Consider the following 6,000-nt stretch of genomic DNA (forward strand, 5'->3'; position numbering starts at 1 on the left):
AAAACCCAAGCAACAGTGTGATACTTTTAACATGCTAATGTCAACAGTAACCAGTCATGTTTTCGATGACTCCACATCCCGAGTCAGACATTTGCTGAGACAGTTAAAAGCAAAAACACAGGAGTAAGATGTTTCCGTGTTGCCGTCACCTGTTTACTATCAGAGGGACCCATCTCAATGAGGTTTCCCAGCAGCCACCATGCCACTAATACCAAAAGTGAAGAAACTTGAGGAACCGGTTTAAAACCTACGCAAACGATTAATCGCTTTACTGACTGGTTCTACTCTCACCGGAGTCTCTGCAACACTTTCCTCAAATAACCAAAAACACAAACAGAACTTGCTTATACTTGTACTTTAAATTAAAAAAGTTAAGTCACATAATGACAGATGTATTATGTCCTTTGAAAGAAACAGAAATGATCATACAAGAGGCTCCAATTAATCTCTGGCAGCAGTGAACCTGTTGCCGACTCTGTCTGCACTCAGTAACTTTACCTCCCAGACTTGGTGGCCCTTCTTTTCCAGTTGACTAACTCCCTGCAACAAGACTGCTTTAATGCCAGAAGCTACCCCCTTCTGTCCCTCAGTAATCAAAACCTCTTTATTCAACAATGCCAGCGTCTTAATCTGTGATATTCTCCAGCACAAATGCTCAACTGCCTTCTTTTTATGCTTACTCACTTGCCTTCACAGCCCATATCTCGGCACCCAAACGCTAAAAATATCCCTAACAATTTTCCCCTAGTGATATTGCCAAATTCGAAAAGGACCACCTACCCCAAGGTCTAGACTCTGACTCCCCCAGAACCAGTGCCCCGGGACGCGGGTCAAAGTGGGGGACAGCTGGCAGACCTCCCAGCAGCCTGGAGGAGCGGGTGAGGGGCTGGAGCAGCGGGCTGACCTCAGTCAGATGGTGGTCTGGTACCCAGGTAAAAAACATCTGGTCCAGTGATGGGAGGGTGGACGCACACACGCTCGCACACTCAAAACTGACACACGCCTGACTGCATGACTGCTCCTGCCTTCTCTAATGAACACACACACACACACACACACACACACACACACACACACACACACACACACACACACACACACACACACACACACACACACACACACACACACACACACACACACACACACACACACACACACACACACACACTCTCTCTCTCTCTCTCTCTCAGACTGGCTCCTTTATTACTCATTAGGACAAAAAGCTTTGCCCTCCATCAGCCTCCTCAGCAAATGATGGCCGGTGGCCGCCGTAGTTGCTAACAGCTGGCCAGACAGAGCCCGCTGGTAGCTGAAGCTCGCAGCCGTTACAGATGGATTGAGGTCCAATTACTTCTAGAATGGTAGATTTACAGTGGGAGTGTGTGTGAGACAGAGAAAGCGTAAAAAAAAATGAAATCAACAGATTGATTTATGCCTTTTTTTTTAGAGATAACAAGGCCGGGTAAATAAGATGAGATATAATACGTTGGCATACAAACTATATTCAGGAAAATATTCAATGTCAAAAATTCTCGCAGAGCCACAGACAATTATTAAATTCTCTATCCATTGGAAAGTACCCAAACCATTCTGAGAGCGCAGAAAAATTAAATATGGCCACCGCAGGCTATACGCTGCGATGTGTGTGGCTTCTCCATTCTCAAGTAGAGATAAGGAGAGTGGAGATAGCCAGAGAGACAGCTGTTGTCTGCTGACAGCACACACACACACACACACACACACACACACACACACACACACACACACACACACACACACACACACACACACACACACACACACACACACACACACACACACACACACACACACACACACACACACACACACACACACACACACACACACACACACACACACACACTACCACAAGGCCTCCCTGGGTGCTCTTTGGGGCTTAAGGGAATTAAAACGGGAGGGAAGGGTAGGATAGGGGAAGACATTCAGAGGGAAGTGTGATCACTTTCGAGCCCCATACTTTTGGAGAGACAACCCCTCAACCACTAGTGTCACCGGCACCCCCTTTCATTCATTCCTTTTGTTTTAGCTAAACATATTGATGCTTACATGCAGATTCTCACACACACACACACACACACACATTTCCGAGGTCTAACACAATAGACACAATACTGCAGAATGGATTCTACATAAAGCCTCACACACACACACACGCACACAAATATAAATAATAATATAAATTCAACAGTCTTGGGATACATTTAAAATCATATATTTCAGAGACTCAGTAATTACATATTTGTTCGTCTTCATTGTATTGTCTTTGCATATCAGTATTACCTACTGTTGTTGCTTGAAATCTGTATGTAATAATAGACTTTTAGGAATAACAGCCGACAGAGTTTAGATTTAGTCAGGCCTTCTGTTTATGCAGACAGCTGCACATATCAGGCTACACTCAGCTGGCTGCTCGTGAAGTTGTTTAAAGTTCAGAAGCGTTCAATCCATGAAAACCCAGAAGCTTTTACTTTATTCCTCAGTGACTTACTCAAACATAACTAAAGAAATAAGTGACAGTAGTTGCTCAGTAATGGGGAATTCAATAAATTAAAGAAGAAAAGGACAAATAAACAAGTAAGGAAACATATGTAAAAAGGCAAACAAGTACAATATGATAATATATTGCTTACTTACATGTAGACATTATTATTTTGGAAATGTTTTGTGGTCTTTTCAACTGAGATTGTTGTAAAACTATATCGTGTTTCTCTTGTGTAACAGGATGAACTCTTATTAATGATATGCTGCACCTAAATCACCATATCATACATAAAGCACACAGTGTTGGAACAGTCACGGAAATATTTTTTCTTTAAAATTGGCAGGTTGACAGAGAAGATGTAAATTAAGTCAGCTTTGCTCTGTACTCTAAGGCAAAACACAAAGATGTGTGTGTGGCTGAATTTGGGGTGTCGTACAACAAGAAAAAACAGCATCTAACTGAAAGATATTCAACAGACTCACTTCAGTTCAGCAAATAAAACTAAATGAATGTCATCCGTCCAGCTTTTAATACTAGGATAATTCACTTCTTAGACTAAGAGAATAGATTGAGTATACCTTGAGACTATATGGGTCAACATCAGAGCCCTGGTGTAACCTTGAGTTCAAGTCAGCAAGGATATTTGACTCCCAGAGAAAAAGAGAAAGGGAGAAGGAGAGAAAGGGAAAGAGAGATGAACAGAAGCTTAAAAAATGCGAAGAAATATAATGACATTTGTGCAGATAAAGTCAGGAAGAGCAGAGCTTCCTATGAAAATATTTATCATTCCACAAACGTTTGGCTACAGAGGGGTTTGGAATTAATTTGTGTTTTCTTAAGAGGGGGTGCCTTGCGCTACAGGATGGGGAATTCTCCACAGCCCGGGACTTTTTGGGCTGCTGCTTATTCACAATTTATTAGAGCTAGTAATAGGAACCATGAAGGAGCGAGAGGGCGAGAGACTGAGAGGGACCCGGCTAGCCTGGAGAGCGAGTCCAGAAATGGGGCCTAATGTTATTAAGAGACGAACCGCAGTGTTAAATCAAACACGCCCAAGAACACACCTTCCGTATGTGGTCGGAGCCCCCCCCCCCTCCACCCCTCCAACAAGACCCCTGGATGGTATTTGTGGGGGTTAAAACGCAGGTATATAAAAAGAGATTTATAATCTGTCTCTGACCTGAATCTGACACTATATCTAAAATAAAAGAATCCTTTTTTGGCTGGCCATTACCCCTGCAGGTTTATTTCAGACAACTGACAGTGACATATGTTCAGTTTACGTTATGCAATTCTGAAATGAGTGTGACGTTTTTTGGAGCTGGTATATGGCACTTTTCACACCACAATAGTTAAACTATGTTTGCCCTGCAGCAAGGATGTAAACCCTCTGGTGTCCATCTATGCAAAACCAATAGTTGGAATGATACTAATTAAAATGTGTTTTCTGAGAAAAAAAGGAGATTTTTTTTAATGGTTAAAAATGAATAATAAATAAAGAAGATTAAATGTCATGACACAATTGTCACCATATACTATACAAGAAAATGTAATGTCAGATTTATTTTTCTTAAAATCTATTTATTTAAACAAACTAAATGGCCCCATGTAATCGTTGCTGAAAGACATGTTTAAAAAAGGATTTAAATGGTTGGAACAACATTGAGTTCGTTTCTCGTCGGGAGCCATAAAGGGGTCCTTGAAAAATATGAATACCAGCCTTTGAAAAATGCTTAGCGAGGCTCCCCTAATTTAGTTAATGAGGGTCCCTGCATAGCGGCTGGGGGGGGGGGGGGGGGGGGGGGGGGGGGTGTGTGTCAGTGATTTCAGTGTAATCTTCTGTACTTAGGCCGAGCCAAAAGTGTTGCACCGATTCAACCAGCACCAAGAAAAACAAAGGAGCTCCATCTGAGAGAAGGTGCCTCACACACGGTTCTCTTTTAAAGGCTCAGTGACACACAAATTGCTGACATGTTGATGTTGGGATTATAAGGTTTTTCTGCTCTTATTAATGACTACAATAAACTTGGGTGAATAAAATAACTTTAATACTGAAGAAGAAAATAATTTACAATATCTTCAGTTACAAGCAAAACTCTGAAAATTAAAATGTCCCATTTACTTTAACATTGGTCTACATTTGAATGCATTACAATATAGTTTGTCTATCTATTTAATTTGTATCCAATAGGCAATTGGTGTCTACATAAGGATCATTTAATATTCAAGGATTCATTTACAATTTGTTAAATCCATGCATGTCTGGTAATTGTTGTTGTCTCAAATACTTTACATGTTGTAATGTATTTTTATGTATTGTAATGTAATATATGTAGCACACCATTTCAAATTCTGTCATTATTATACAAGTCTTATTTGAAAATTAATTGGAAATTCCAAAGGGAGTAATTCAATAAAATTTGACATATTTTGATTTTGGTTTATTTTTCTATAAACGTACCATAATTGTACGTCCGTCTTAATCATAGATTTAATTTTTTTTTTAAAAGACACACAGCAATTAGAAGCAATTGTCCTGGTTTTAAATGTTAATTAATGTTTATTTAAAGGATCTACTAAAATAAACACCAACAGAGCTGAAGAGCAGCGACAGAAGGATGCACTCGTAATGATATTTTATTAAATATAATGATTTCTCCACAATAAAACCCCTCGAAATCGCGTACACTCGATGGCATGAACAAGATGAATTTATATAAAAGATACCGAAGTATTTCACACTTACCATAATTCAGAGAGAAGATCGTGAAGTTGAAAAAATCCGAGTATCAATCAGAGCAGATGCCTCTCCATGCCCAAGAGACACCCGCAGACTTTTTTACAAGTGTCCCGGCAAAATAAGGGACAACGTGAGCGCTCGGGAGGACACGCAGCTACAAAAAAAAGTGGAAGAAAAAGAGGTAGAAGACGCAGAAAAGGAGTCTCCAGGTGCTGACAGCTGACAGCTCTCTGCAGACACTCACTCACATCGATCTCACTCCTCTTCCTCTGCAGCTTCAGGAGCGTGTTTGCTTTCCCGGCGATGGGAAGTGATGTTAAGTAAATGAGAGAAGATTTCTGGTTCCTCCTCTTCTCGAGACCTGCGCGCGCTGCACGTAGCCCCATCGTGTGTGTTTGTGCGTGCGTGTACGTCAGTGCGCGTGCCCTTATCTCAACCACTCCTCTCAATTATTCCCTCAGCAGAACTCAGCTACTTCTTCGTCTCTTTAATCTCCCTTTTAAATCTTTGTTTGGTCAAGAGCTCTTCTTCATTTGTTTACACAACGACCCGCACTCCATTGAGTCCTCCTCTCTGAAGCAGCGGTCCCTCTGTATGCACTCCAGATAGGAGGATTTGTTAGTTTGTGCTAAATAACTGCAGGCTATTGACTGCTTTATAAAGAGTGTTTGTTATCTGTTACTGTGTGTAAGTGTGGATGTGTGGGGGGAGATCCACTATTTACATTCCCATC

At 41.0% G+C, this 6,000-nt stretch overlaps 1 protein-coding gene across 1 annotated transcript in view; it reads right to left on the reverse strand.

The window, feature by feature from the left end:
* Nucleotides 1–5,566, reverse strand: part of eya2 (EYA transcriptional coactivator and phosphatase 2) — a 30,339-nt gene extending 24,773 nt beyond the window's left edge. The window contains exon 1 of the mRNA XM_034205757.1: nucleotides 5,274–5,566. The gene's annotated coding sequence lies outside the window, so the exon portion shown is untranslated. The remainder of the gene's footprint in view (nucleotides 1–5,273) is intronic.
* Nucleotides 5,567–6,000: the final 434 nt, after the last annotated feature.

The sequence above is a fragment of the Gymnodraco acuticeps genome, unplaced genomic scaffold, assembly GCF_902827175.1.
Source record: "Gymnodraco acuticeps unplaced genomic scaffold, fGymAcu1.1, whole genome shotgun sequence".
NCBI classification, from domain to species: domain Eukaryota; kingdom Metazoa; phylum Chordata; class Actinopteri; order Perciformes; family Bathydraconidae; genus Gymnodraco; species Gymnodraco acuticeps.